This window comes from Leucopleurus acutus (genome assembly GCF_964270905.1).
Source record: "Leucopleurus acutus genome assembly, chromosome: 10".
Lineage (NCBI taxonomy): Eukaryota > Metazoa > Chordata > Mammalia > Artiodactyla > Delphinidae > Leucopleurus > Leucopleurus acutus.
Window position 1 is genome coordinate 51,577,949 of NC_139153.1, and position 14,772 is coordinate 51,592,720.

Sequence of the window (14,772 nt, forward strand, 5' to 3'; positions counted from 1 at the left end):
TGCACGGGCTTAGTTGCTCCACGGCATGTGGGATCTTCCTGGACCAGGGCTCGAACCCATGTCCCCTGAATTGGCAGGCAGATTCTTAACCACTGCGCCACCAGGGAAGCCCTCTACCAAGTTTAGAATATGGTGTCAGTGAGATGGTCTTGCTGCTGAGGGTGGCTCCCATTGGAATTGAGGAACTACTCTGCACTCTTTTTAGATAAGTTGGCCCCAAGATTAAGCAACAGGACAGCCACTTCCTGGTCGCCATTTCTTTATCACTAGAACCACCTGCTGGTGGTCCACCATCTCCTTTTCCTTGGCATCATCCACCTTTATCTTTTCACTGGTTGACATATGTAAACCATGTAAGTCCAAAATTCACTTGCTCTAAGATCAAGACCAGAGAAGATGAATCCAAGCAATACCACTGACGGCAAGATGTCTAGCAAAGCCCTCCAGGGCTAGAGTTGCCAAAGACAGATGAACTCAGGTAGGGGGACCAAAGGGACCCAGACCTCTGGCTGCAAGTCAAAAGACTGTGCCTCTCACAGTCATCCTATAGATTCCCATGGTAGAACAGGACCTAAAATTAGTAGGGAACTGATGGAGGAACCATCAGAGATGGGTCCTTTTCTTTCTTCTCCGAGCCTTGTTCAGAACGTGGTAGGGGCCTCAGGGAGCAGCACATGCCCTGCTCTCTGCGTGTATCAGTCACCAGGATACCCAGAAAGTTCCTGAGGATCTTTTAGTTGTACGTCCTTCCTTTTCTCTTCTCCGTACAACTTTAAGACCTTAAAACGTCACAGCTGCTAAAGACGGGTGCAGGTATCATTCATCCTAATGAGGTGGGTCCAGGGGGAGAAATCTCTCAGGCCATGTCCTGCTCCAAAGGTGGAAATCTCCTGCCACCCTAGAGTCCAAGCCAGACACAGGCCACGTGCCTTCTCACAGAAGCCTCCTCCTCCAGCGAGAGCCAGATGGAAGTTTGGAGTCACTTGCTGAGACATGAAAACCTCCACAAATGACTCAACCCCCCAAATGACAATTCAGGTAGAGGCACTTTTTTCACCCCTAATTAAGTATAAAATTGCTTCAAATCTCCATTTACTTAGGGATACGCATTCCTCTTGCTCCAGATTTTGGGGAAGGAGTGTCAGTTTTCTCACAAAACTAGGCTGTACTTTTCGGATGTCAGAGCTTCCAGAGAAGAGAAATGCCCACTGATCCCTCATCCCCAGAAAACCCCCTGCATCCCTACTCCAACTTCCTCATGCTCAGCAGAGGACAAGACACGTGGTTTACCCTCCAGTCCACCAGGAAGATATTCTTCGGCTCCTTCAGAAGGTGGGAGAGGGACTTCCTTGGTGGTCCAGTGGTTAAGACTCCATGCTTCCAATGCAGGGAGCACAGGTTCAATCCCTGGTCAGGGAACCAGGATCCCACATGCTTCACAGCCAAAGAAAAAAAAAGGTGGGAAGGGAGGTAATATTCATGGGGCACTGGCAATATGCCAAGCACTGTGCTGGTACCATCATTCCCCTACCTCACTAAATGCCACACAACGCCAAGAAGTAGGACTTACTGTCCCATTTTACAGATGAGGAAACCAAGACAGAGAGGCCCAGCACCCCCAGCTCACAGCGGTAGAGCCAGATACTGATCTGAGGCTGGGACATGAAGAGACCCTTTCCTGGATGGCTCACAACTTGTTTTGTGATTTTCAAAACCTCACTTAAACTCCCTGTGGGAGCTATTAATATTATCAACTCTCCTAAATTGGAATAATCTTGTCTGTTCATCCTCTCCCTGTTCCCCATTTCCTGGTCCTGCAGTGCTGCTGAATTAGATAACGTCTACAAAGCTCTCTGAGTTCCTTGAAGGGACGTTTCGATAAACACAAGTTATTAACCTTCAAAGCACCCAGAGTTTTGAATGAAGAAGTTATAAAAATTATGATAAAGTCCTGCTGGGGCTGGATAATGAAAGGAAGCTTTATTGAATTTTCAAACACTTCCTTTTCTGCCAGAGAGTAAAGGTGAATCCCTCCAGCTAGAAGGGGCACTAATTCCAATGCTCATCCCTGGCTCCAGCTCTTCTCTCTTCTCATGTAAGGGAAGGTCAAGTGCCTCTTTCCAGAGCCTTCCACAGTGGCTACATGGCAATTCGGAGCAGCAGGTGCCTCAGGCTTCTGAACAACACAGCTCCAGCATTCTCCGGCTCTGCCTCCCAAGGGGCAGCCGAAATGATGCTTCAACAAGACTTGACAGGAGAGAAGATGCCACCGCTGGTAAGTCAAGGCCCAGAAACTCAGTATTCAAAAGGTATCCACTCCTCAGCATCCCACTCTCCTCGTGCCGACAGTGTGATTGTCGCGGGTCAGAAAAAGGACCTAGCGTTGTCCATCCGAGCCCCACAAGCGAGTGGGAACCAAGCTGTGCCTCTCCTCTGAGCTTGTGTTGTGAGGGGAAGAGGGAGGAGAGACGGAGGAGGGAGGACGGATGACGGAGACTCCTCTGGGGGTCCAGACGGTACGTTTGGTCTGGATCATGCAAACGCTTGCCCAGGGGCAAGAATGCAGGGGAGGGAAGGGGCGCTCAGTGGCCGGGCTGTCATCTCACTGTCAGTGACCCCCTACTACATCCCTTACCTTAGCCTCCACCTTGGCCCTGGGTTCATGATGCAACCACGTGGAAAGTGGCTACTGGACACCTCCAAGCACAGCCCAGCACTCAGAAGGCCCTAGTTACCTCCCCTCCCTTCAAGGTCCCATCAAGCCTGCTGAGATAATCCTCCTGAAGTGAGGGTGTGAAAGAAGGCACCTAATCATCACACAAGACTTGCCAGGTCTGACCCACCTGCAGGAGCTACCAAAAGCCTTATTTTCATAAAACCTATCTGCCCTCCTAGGAAGAATGGCAAAGGGCAATTCTGGGGGATCGGTGTGTGAACTCCAGGATGAAGACTCTTGAGAAAATAGAAAGAACGGAGACATCTCCTGTCTTCGGGAGAAATATAAACAGGAGAAGGGACTCGTCCAGAGGGAGGGGAGAACTGAATTAAGCAGTCTGGGCTCTCTCCTGAAACAGTGGTTTAAGTTTGGCAGAGATGACCATTTCTGAGGACAGTATTTGGACCACGTTCCTTGAGAGACAGGAAGCTATAAGAAAGTCTAAGGGTCCAAGGCTTTCCCTTTAGAAGCCAAAACACTTAAGAGGAACAAATCCTTTGCCATAGTCCAACTAGACCTTCTACGGTCCCCACCAGATGGGATCCCCAGGCCCCTGACACAGAGATCTGCACCCACAGTAGCTACAGGAAAGCTTCCTGGTCTCCAATAAAAGTGCAGGTGCTCTAGAGACAGAAGGGACTGGGGCCTAAATCTGTCTACCTGGGAAATGATTCTACCTCAGAGTCAGAGATCATTGTTGCTAAACCTTCTGTCACGCAAACATGACTGTGCCCACGTGGCTTCTAAAGCAAATAACTTATTTTCATTACCATTATGATTATTATTCATCCTTGACCGCTCATGTTAAAACCTAAGAATTGTAACATCACACGTTTGTGGATCCGGATGTTTCTGTGCCCTTGAGCAAGGTGCTGAGCCTCAGTTTTCCTTGTGGATAAAATGGGGGTAACAATGGCACCTCCTTCAGGGTAACACTGTGAGCTTTGACTTTGTTAACTGCATGTGAACCACCCAGCCCAGGGCCCCCAGCACAGGAAGTGCACCCAATAAAGGAGAGTCGCTCTAATTAGTGACAAAACAGCAAGCAAGACAGTACTAACAGTGTGAAAGGAATCTGGAGGAAGGAGAAAGATGGTGGCTGAAAAAGATCCCCTTTCTCGGGTGAGGGCAGCTTTTTAAGGTAAGAAGAAAAGGATGACCGAAGGCCAGAAAATAAGGTCACCTGGCTACGTGGAAGATGAGCCAGGCCAGAAAAAAAAGGATTAAGAGACCAGAGAAATGAGGCTGCCTTATAAAAAGGACCTTGAACTCAGGCAGAAGGGTTGGGCCAACTACAGTGGGCCATGCGAGGCCCCTGCTGAGGTCCAGGCTTTGGGCCACCTGTATTCACCAGTACACATCCTAGGTGGAAGGGCCCACCTCTGTGGAAGGACCCCATCCTCTGTCCTCTCCTCAGCCCTCCTGGCAGTGGGTAGTGCCCACAGCACATCATGCTACCCAAGCTCTGACTCATCTGGGGACAGGAGGATCCCCTAGGAGGCTGTGCAGGTCCAAGGCCAGAGCTCCCAGCGGGAGTCTCAGAGATCTCAAAACCCTGCGGTCATTGCTTGACCCAAAAATAGTTGCCGAACTACCTTTTCTACAGCATCAGCCCAGGGAGTGAGCCCCGGCTCTTCTCCACTAGCTACGCAGCTCACCTTGAAAGCCCACTCCTGGAGAAGGAGCCAGTTTTTCTCCACCTCCAATAAAGAAAGCCTCGGTCTATTAAGAGAAATGTCCTGCAGACCAGGGTGCTCGGGAGGGGCTGCCTTGATTAAAGCAGGGTGTTCTGTCAACACCCTGAATATGCTCTCTCGCTTTGGGGCTGTTAGTGCAGCGCAGAGGCAGCAGGCGACATGAATTGCCTTTGATCTAACTGGAAAACGCCCACCAAGTTTAGAAGTACTCATTTAGACAGGGAGATCAATAAAGGAAATGGGGAGCGGATGGCCGTGGATGTGTTTGGAAATGAGCTGGTCCTCTCCACATCTGCTTAATAAAGATTAACTCATCCTGGTTGTAGCACAAACCCGGGCTACCCTCTTGGCTCCAGACGCCAGCAAGTTCCATTTGTTTTCCACAAGCAGACACTTCTCAGGAGCAATGGGCAAGAGACCCTTTCCCTTGCCTTCTCTTTATCTGAATTCAAGAGCTCTGGTGGGAGGGAGGGCAGAGGCAGAAAGAAGGGCCTTAGGAATTGGACTAGGATTTTTCTAGCATCTTCCCAAAATGGTATTCCCTTGACCCAAACTCAAGTGGAATAAAACAAAAAAGCAGAGATCCACAGGAAAAGCATAAGAAAAAGAAAGGAGAGATAAGTGAGGAGAGATATCCAGCCCCCTTGCCATTTCACATCATTTTACTGTGTATAAATCCCACTGCACAATAATGAATACTTTCTGAGCTTCTGTGTTAAGAACTCCTCAGCTGAAACCCTCTTGTCCTCCTCTCTCTCTTAGTCATCATTGAGTTAGGAGTTCTAAAATGTCTTCCTTATTCCCACGTTGCCACCCTTGTGACCTTTTATCCACCGTTGTCCCTGCTGTCACCACCCCCACCCCTGCCTTCCCCATCCCCATGCTATACGTAGGAGGCTGAAACTGTGGAGCCCACCTCTCATTTCAAACATAAGCTTTTGTTCCAGGCCACAGCATTGAAGCTGAGTTCCTTCAAAGAGAAAAATGCTCTGTGGCTGAAGGTCCAGAAATAGAAGTGGCGTGTGTGTGTGTGTGTGTGTGTGTGTGTACATGCACACGCACTTGTACATGTCCTGGGCTGCAGGTATTTCACTTACCCTGGGGAAATTGTGAGAAAGCTGAGAACCCTGCTTTTGATTTATGTGTCCCCCCCTTTGACCCCTGTAGAAGTTCCTCCCTGGGCAAGGGCTGCGGGAGGGAACCTGCTGGCTCTCAGCTTTAATAAAGGCCTTTTATCTTGCACAGTCCTTGCACAGGCTCTCATACTTGGGCCATGGGTCGGTTGCCATGGAAATGACTGCAGAGTCACAAATAAGGCGGTATTATGTTCTCTCAGCAGGACCAGATGAGAGCTAGAAGCTAGAGAGAGAAAGAGGGAGAGGGAGACAGAGCTAGAGAGAGACAGAATAAAAATACCTCCTATCGGTAGTGAGCCAGAAGGAAAACACAAACAAAGCAACGGGGAGCTGCCTGGGAGAAAGCAGGTTTCAGACAGGGTAGGAGAAATGGCATTGTTTCCTTTGAGGGAGGGCTCTCATTTCTAGAGGGAGGGAGGAAACCCTGTTCCAAAGGCTCCCATGCACCTCCATCTCTTCTACTGGCTTCTTTCTCTCCCTCTTCACTGGGTAACGTTGCAAAAAACCTAGAAAGAAAGGACTGGGGTGATACAGAATGAGGCAGGAGTTGAAAGGGGGTAGCAGGAGATGAGTCAAATCATTTCTCTTTTCCCCTCTGCTCCATGATGCAGAAAGTCCCTGCTCTGATTCTCAACAGAAAACTAAAAGCCTCTTGGTCTGTGACACTCTTAACAAGTTTCATGCCAAACGTCCACCCTTCTAAAAAGCCGTACGCCCTCCTGGATCTCAGCACGCTTACTAAGATTTTTCTCCTGAGCCGAGTGCCTCTGGAGAGAGAGTGATCACATTGTCCTTCCAAGGTCACTTGTTCATTCAAAGCTTCATTGGTTTCCTCACTGTGGACAGAAGTTTGAGAATCAAGACCTAGATTCAGACTCAACAGCTAATAAAAAGCACCGAGCTTATTCCAGCTAAACCATGAGACTTTCTATAAGGCAAGGAACTTTCAAATTCTCCCTTTGCCACACTTGTGTTTTTAATGGATATGTAGGTATAGATTTCAATAAGCAACAATGCTTTCAACAAAACATGAAACGTTTCCTATGATCTCTTGATCCATTATCAAAATAACCAGATTTTCAAAATGACTACAATCTTACATGCTTTCTCTGAGTCTCACTCTTTTCGCGGTGGCCACTACAGCTAGTTCTGCCTCGGTCTGGAGTCTAGATAAGCTGAGCAGCTTCCTCTGTAATATGGTTTGAGTAGCACTAAAAGTCTTGCCAACCTAAAATTTTCTCCCCTATCAACTAGTATCAGTGCCTAAAACCCCACATTCATGTTACCCCTTTCTGTCTTCAAAAGATCTGTCTATACAAAAACACAGATGTTAGGACAATCTTCCCTAACTTTTCACTGTGAATGTGTTTTCAGATTAGCTGAGGAAATGGGACATGGATGAATAAATTCTGATGCATACAAGGGGGGACAGGTAGGAGTATTTCTGTCCCCCGCTGTATGCATCCAAATTTATTCATCAGAATCCTCACATCTGTCCCCTTGATAGTCAAGGAAACGATACTATGTGTCCCTAAGGTATAAAGCTGCTCCTGGGCCTTCCCAGGACGGGACCAGAAGAAGCCTCAGTCAACATGGAAGCATCAAGAGTTTCCAAACAGCTGAAAGGGCAGGAAACTTTCTTCTCTCTCTAAAGATTCCCTGGCTTGGTACAGTGACTCCAGACTCCTCGGGATCCCTACCCCCATCTACGTATTTCCCTCCACAGTGGAGTGGGAGATGGGGGGTAAGCCTTGAGCTAACTCAAAAGGTCAACTGCAGAGTCGAGTGGGGGGATCCCAGGCAGGTAGCCAGCAGCCAGCTTAACTAAGATCTCCCTAGGTTCCTGAGCAAAGGAAGAGTAGAGAAATTATTTTTCTGATTGGGACTGGTAATAATTTGGTCAATCAAAAACTTAGCTAAGGCAGGGAATCATAAAAAAAAAAAAGTGATGCATAACACTCTACACAGTTTATTGTAACTTAAAATATAAGCATTCATTTTTCTGCTAACTTTTTATACGGGGTGAAGATGTGTTCTTTGAATATTAGGACATTGATAAAAAGTTCTCCGTCATCGTTCTTCAAAAGTCACATTCACGACTCACATTTCCATCTTCTATTTTCCATTTCTTTCAAGCAAAGTAAAATTTTAAGGACAATTAGGAGGTAATCTGAGCACAAAATCCTTCCAAATTTTTCTGTATTTCTGCAGTCATTTATAGTTGTCTCATCCACACCTAATTCAATAGCAGGGGTTTTTTAAAAAATATTTATTTATTTTTATTTTGGGCTGCATTGGGTCTCTGTTGCCGTGCACAGGCTTTCTCTAGTTGCGGTGAGTGGGGACTACTCTTCGTTGTGGTGCACGGGCTTCTCGTTGTGGTGGCTTCTCTTGTTACGAGCACGGGCTCTAGGCACACGGGCTTCAGTAGTTGTGGTGCACGAGCTTAGTTGCTCCGTGGCATGTGAGATCTTCCCGGACCAGGGCTCGAACCCATGTCCCCTGCGTTGGCAGGCGGATTCTTAACCACTGCACCACCAGGGAAGCCCAATAGCAGTCTTTTTTTAGCAACTCACATTTACTGAGTATTTTCAAAGCATGCAATTTTGTTTTCATAGAAACACCTTTCTTTTCATACTCAATGTTCAGTGGTTTACATAATATTTAATTAAATTGTATGTTAATGTAATGAATTGGTTTAGTAGAGTTGGTTAAGAGACTGCTATTTTCTCTGAAAGCAAACTCTCATCCTAAGAAGTTTGCCCGGAATTGACCTTTAAGGCAAAATGCATTTTAAATATCAGAGGTCAATTATAGATTGAGAATTCTTTGTGTAACAAATAAGAAAATAGTTTCTCGGGATACAAAAATAATTGAGGTAAGGTGGACATCTGGGGTGAGAGAAGGAGGTCACCAAAGTCTCTCCCTGAAAGCAACGAACATAAAGGATATTACCAAAACAGCTATTTCAAGACCCTGGAAAGCAACCAAAAGCATACAGCAAACTGAGAAGATTTATTCATCAAAAACCACTGGAATTTCTATAAACAATAAATGCTGGAGAGGGTGTGGTGAAAAGGGAACCCTCTTGCACTGTTGGTGGGAATGTAAACTGATACAGCCACTATGGAGAACAGTATGGAGGTTCCTTAAAAAACTAAACATAGAACTACCATATGACCCAGCAATCCCACTACTGGGCATATACCTTTAGAAAACCACAATTCAAAAAGAGCCATGTACCACAGTGTTCAATGAAGAACTATTTACAATAGCCAGGACATGCAAGCAACCTAAATTTCCATCGACAGATGAATAGATAAAGAAGATGTGGCACATATATACAGTGGAATATTACTCAGCCATAAAAAGAAATGAAATTGAGCTATTTGTAATGAGGTGGATAGACCTAGAGTCTGTCATACAGAGTGAAGTAAGTCAGAAAGAGAAAAACAAATACCATCTGCTAACACATATATATGGAATCTAAAAAAAAAAGAAATGGTTCTGAAGAACCTAGGGGCAGGACAGGAATAGAGACGCAGACGTAGAGAAAGAACTTGAGGACACAGGGAGGGGGAAGGGTAAGCTGGGATGAAGTGAGAGAGTGGCATGGACTTATATACACTACCAAATGTAAAACAGAGAGCTAGTGGGAAGCAGCCACATAGCACAGAGAAATCAGCTCGGGGCTTTATGACCACCTAGAGGGGTTGGGATAGGGAGGGTGGAAGGGAGATGCAAGAGGGAGGGGATATGGGGATATATGTATATGTATAGCTGATTCACTTTGTTATACAGCAGAAACTAACACACCATTGTAAAGCAATTATACTCCAATAAAGATGTTTAAAAAATCTAAATTAATATTTATTTTAAAAAGTTGTTTCAAAATAACAGCTCATATTTGAAAACAAACAAAAAACCCACTGATTTTGGAGAAGAACAGTTGGAATCTACAGCACATTTGCCCAGGGCTGATCCTATCAAGCTCCCTTACTCTGTCAGATCAGTTAGCATAGTAGTTCTAACAGGGAGAACAGACTGTATGACCAACAGCTTCAGTGCCAGAAAGGGATGACTTAATTTGGAGCTGGAGGTGAAAATCTGGTTCTCAGTGAATAATTAGCAGCAATCTCAGTGATGACCAAACAAGGAAGGTCAGTCATTACAACGGTCTGAGGTGGTGGTCCTATTTGGAGCAAACATCAGCCTAGAGGACTAGTCAGAAATTTAACAGGGAAATGCAAGAAATGAGCACTCATAGAGGCACCTGATAATCTTTCCACGTATCTCTGGCAGACCTGGAGTTGGCATACACGTGCAGGGGGGACCAGAGGGAGCAAGAGGGAGTTTTATAAAGAGTAAACGCCAGGGCGACTTTAAACTGCCTGAAGTTTGGATGCATCCTCAAAACAACACACAGATCCATCAGCATTGAGTAGAAGCCTGCTGGCTAAAAGTATATAAACACAATCTCTGAAGACTCACTGGCTGGCCCCTAAGCTATGCTGACACAAGGACAAGACCTAGGAAATCAGGCTTAAAAATAATATATTAATTTATTATTATACTTATATATGTTTTTTAAGTGAGCAAAGATATAAGCAGCCACATACCACAAGGGAGATAGATCTCACAGGAAAGTTACTAAACAAAAACCCTGAGGGGGAAAATTCAGAATCAAGATTTGCCACTATATAGTACCTAAAATTTCAAGGTTTCAACAAAAAATTATGAGACATAAAAAGAAATAGAAAAGTGTGACCCACATGCAGGGAAAAAGCAGACAAAGAGAAGTCGTCTTTAATTTATAAATTTATATATACATATAATTAATAAATTTACAGTAATTTATTAAATCATGGATTATGGATGAGCAAGTGTCACCAAATAACAAAATATAAACTTTTACTTGAACTTTAATTTTCAGCTTCATGTGAAATAAAATGGTGTGGATTCCTATAGTCGTATATGTAACACGGAGAATACATTGAGCTAGATATTTGGAACTCTATAAACTTTGCAAGAAAATTAAAATGAAGCCAACACTTTCTTTCCTTGTGAGTTTGTTATCCTGGCTTTTTTCAAGTATTTTTATTCCTGTACTTTCAAACTCTAGACCTAGATTTTTTTTATAACCTGACTGCAAGTCAAAGATATACACATACTCCTACAATGAGCCTCCCTTGGAATATGCAAGAAGATTAAACAGCTTGTGAAATAAAAATCTCATGTGTGCCAAACATGTGGGTGTATTCACTTCTTAATTCGGCATAACCGACATGATTTTGTCTAAGGCATAATTTCAGTGTGGGGAAAATACCAATGAGAACTTCAAAGATATTCAGTAAATTCTCATCAGTTTACTAATAGTATTTCTTATGCTTTCCGTTGCCTGGAATAGGAAGACTTCAACTTTCTTTGTAGCTTGTGTTGGCAAAGAAGAGAATATATTCTAATCACATCCATCAAAAGCTTTGAGACCGAGAGTGGGCATCCAGATAGTGCTTCCAGGTCCAGCGCAAAGCTCAAGCCCGCCCACCCTGAGACTGCCCCAAGAGCCACAGTGGCTGGCCGCAGTCTCCAGTCAGCTTCTCTTTACCAACAGCCCCTGATGGTGCCCTACAGGCCTGGCCCCACCCTGTCCACTTCCACGGCATCCCTGCAGAGAACGACTCCCTACTCCTGCCAGAGACCTGCATATGCACACAGGTCCCCAGGCTGACTTCCTCACAAGCCTACCACTTGTAGCATCCACCTACAGCTGCTGATAACTATGGTAGAGAAAAAGTTTCTCTTCTGTGATTTATGATGATTGATGAAGACTGTTCTAAAACACAAAATTGCCAGGCAAATGGTTAAGAACACATTCATCTGTAAGCAGATTAAGAACATCCGTTTGAATTCAAAAAGTCAATGTACTCACATCAAATAAGTCCCATGGATTCATTAAAGGAAGCCCAGCAGCTCTCTATCAGCTATCACGAATGCCTGCAAGTTGGAAAATTCAACTTTTTTAACAGGTGTCTCGTGGCTCAGAGTGTTGACCCAGGTGGGCCCTTCCCACAGCCATCTGAACTAGCTACTCATGTCACTGCACAGCCCCCAAGACTGGGTGAGTCTAGGGCTAATAAATTAACTAGTCTGGTGGGTGAGAGCCTTCCTCAGTCCCCCCACACATGCGTTACCCAGTCTTATGCTTGCCAACCTCATGGACCACTTATATCCAGGAAGCTCTCAGAAGTCCCTTCAGACCTCAGGCAAGCTGCCAGCTCCCAAAAATAAAGCTTGCATATGCAATCTAGACGCATATTTTATTTAAATCCCAGTGTTCTGCTCAGAGGCCTCCTGGTTCCCCTGGGCCCACTAGGGCATTGTTGCTCTGGGGCACTTCATCCAAGTTTCTACCTCTGTCACAGCTTCCACAAACCTTTGCGGTAAGGTGAATTTACATGGGCATTTCAAAAAGCAAAATTTTCATACTTTTCAGAAGTCTTTACAATTCTCATTTCAAATATTCTCTGAGAAGATTAATCACATTCATTTGCAGATGGAAACTGTAAAAAGCTTTAACCCTTTAAGCTTACAGGACTCCCAGGAAGGAAGAGGCGAGGCGGGCCTGGGAGACAAACCAGGCAGGGCTGTCTGCCCACCCCCGGCCTCCTCCGCTTCTGTCACAAGACCTCTGGCCTCTCCACACAGGCCCACATCTCCCACAGGCCTCTCCCCAACTTTTCTTGGAATTAAACTGGAGTTGAATAGTTTTCTGATGTATAAAAGTATGCATGGACATTGTGCAAAACTGAAGAAAGAAAAGCCATAAATATGCCTACCATTAGCAATAACCATTATTGATATTAATGTTAATAATGATTCATTTAACAAATAAAATTAATATATTTACTATTTCATTCCAAACGCATACATGCATTTTATGTACTCCGTTATGTAGGAAACCTACTGTGTTTTACATCCTACTTTGCTTTTTGTCAGTATTATTTTCTAAGCATTACACATCTTATCAAACATTCTTCAGAATCACAGATTTTAGTAGCCACAAAAAATCTCATCCTATGGACATACTGTAATAATTAACTATATTTAATTACACAAGCAATATATGAAGTACAGATTTAAAAAAAAAAAGAAATAAGAATCACCCACTCTGCCAGTTAACATATTGGTGATTGCCTCTCTAGATTTTTTAAGAGCATATAAGTACAAATAAAGATAAATGTGGATTCTACTATATTTCTTACTTTGTCATCTGATTTTTAGTTAATGATATGTACTAAACATTTTCTATTTCTAATAGTTATTTTTCTTTGTTATTATTTTAATTAATTATCATATTTCACTGCATGGATAGACCATGATTTCCTTTTTTAAATATTTAACTGACTTCAACTACTAGCCGTTATTAACAATGCTTCTTCATCTTTATACATAAATCTTCTTTTTAATAAATTTATTTATTTGTTTTTTGGCTGCACTGGGTCTTCGTTGCTGTGCACGGGCTTTCTCTAGTTGCAGTGAGCAGAGGCTACTCTTCACCATGGTGCACGGGCTTCTCATTGCGGTGGCTTCTCTTGTGGAGCACAGGCTCTAGGCATGTGGGCTTCAGTGGCACATGGTCTCACTAGTTGTGGCTTGCGGGCTCTAGAGCGCAGGCTCAGTAGTTGTGGTGCATGGGCTTAGTTGCTCCACAGCATGTGGGATCTTCCTGGACCAGGGCTTGAACCCATGCATTGGCAGGTGGATTCTTAACCAGTGCACCACCAAGGGAGCCCTATATATAGATTTTTACATGCATACCTAATTCATTTATTAATAAAAATTCCTAGAAATAACAGTGCCAAAGAATACTTTTCATTTGTTAAGGTTTCTCGGTCATATTGCCCAATCGTCCTCCCAAAAATTGACCCTCAGATCTGCCATCACAGTGTTTGAGTGTTCATTTTCCCACATCTTAAACAACCCTTAACATTATAATTGTTTAAAAATTTTTTTCACTCTGATAGCCAAAATAAGGTCTTTCATCATTTCAATTTGCATGTGTTTACCATAAAGATTGAGTTTTTTCAAACCCTTCTTACTATTAAAATCATCTAATTTGTGGTTAGGTTGTTTGTCATTTTCTTGTTGGATTATAGGTCTCTTTATAAATTAAAGATATTAACATTCTATCATATATATTATACTTTCTCTAATTTGTCTGCTAATTTTTTACTTCTTTTTTTTAGTATTTCCATAATAAAAAATAAATTTCAGGACTTGTGGGTTCTGGAAACATGGTAGACTGAGCCATTTTCCCAGCTCCATTCAATACAACCACATAGAAATTATGGATCAAAAGAAAAAAAATTAAATATACAGCTTAGGTTAAAAGAAAGGAGAGGGGCTTCCCTGGTGGTGCAGTGGTTGAGAGTCCGCCTGCCGATGCAGGGGACATGGGTTCGTGCCCTGGTCCGGGAAGATCCCACATGCCGCGGAGCGGCTGGGCCCGTGAGCCATAGCCGCTGAGCCTGCGCGTCCGGAGCTTGTGCTCCGCAACGGGAGAGGCTACAACAGTGAGAGGCCCAAATACAGCAAAAAAAAAAAAAAAAAAAAAAAAAAAGAAAGGAGAAATTCCTTGGTGCCAAAAGCAAAGAAGCAGGATAAAACCATGTGCCAATGTCATGACACTCGAGAGGCATGTCAAACTGAACACAGGCCCTAAGGATCTTGTGCTTTAATAGTTCCATAGGAATAGGAGGTATGGCTTTAAATCCACAGAAAGTAGAGAGCAAAAGCAGAAATCATTCCCTAACATCAGACCATGGAAAAGCTATTATCTTCATAAAAGAAAAGACTGGCTCTTAAATCAAATGAAAACGCACTCTGTAGCAACTCTTTTCACAATCCAGCATCCGTGAAACTGCTACAGGAAGAAAGAAAGAAAATGTAAGAAAAGCTCTGCTGAAAATGAGCTTACAATCCAAAATTACAAGCCACACTCACTAGCCACTGTGACAGTGACCCAGTATACATAAAAAATGGGCACAATAGAATTTGTGATAAAGAACAATCTTAAAAGACTCTTGGATGATTATCTTTTAAATGATTAAAAAGATAAAAGAAGAAATACAATCATATGAAAGCAGAAAAATATGAAAAAATAATTGGCAAATGAACTTTCAGAAATTAAAATTTCACTGCCCAAGATCAACATAAGATTAAA

At 43.7% G+C, this 14,772-nt stretch overlaps 1 pseudogene across 1 annotated transcript in view; it reads left to right on the forward strand.

Annotated features, from left to right (window-relative positions):
* The first annotated feature begins 2,143 nt into the window (after positions 1–2,143).
* The window catches only part of LOC309966977 (embryonic polyadenylate-binding protein 2-like), a 199,392-nt pseudogene continuing 186,763 nt past the window's right edge, over positions 2,144–14,772 (forward strand). The window contains exon 1 of the transcript in view: positions 2,144–2,275. The product of the transcript in view is annotated as an embryonic polyadenylate-binding protein 2-like (transcript). The remainder of the gene's footprint in view (positions 2,276–14,772) is intronic.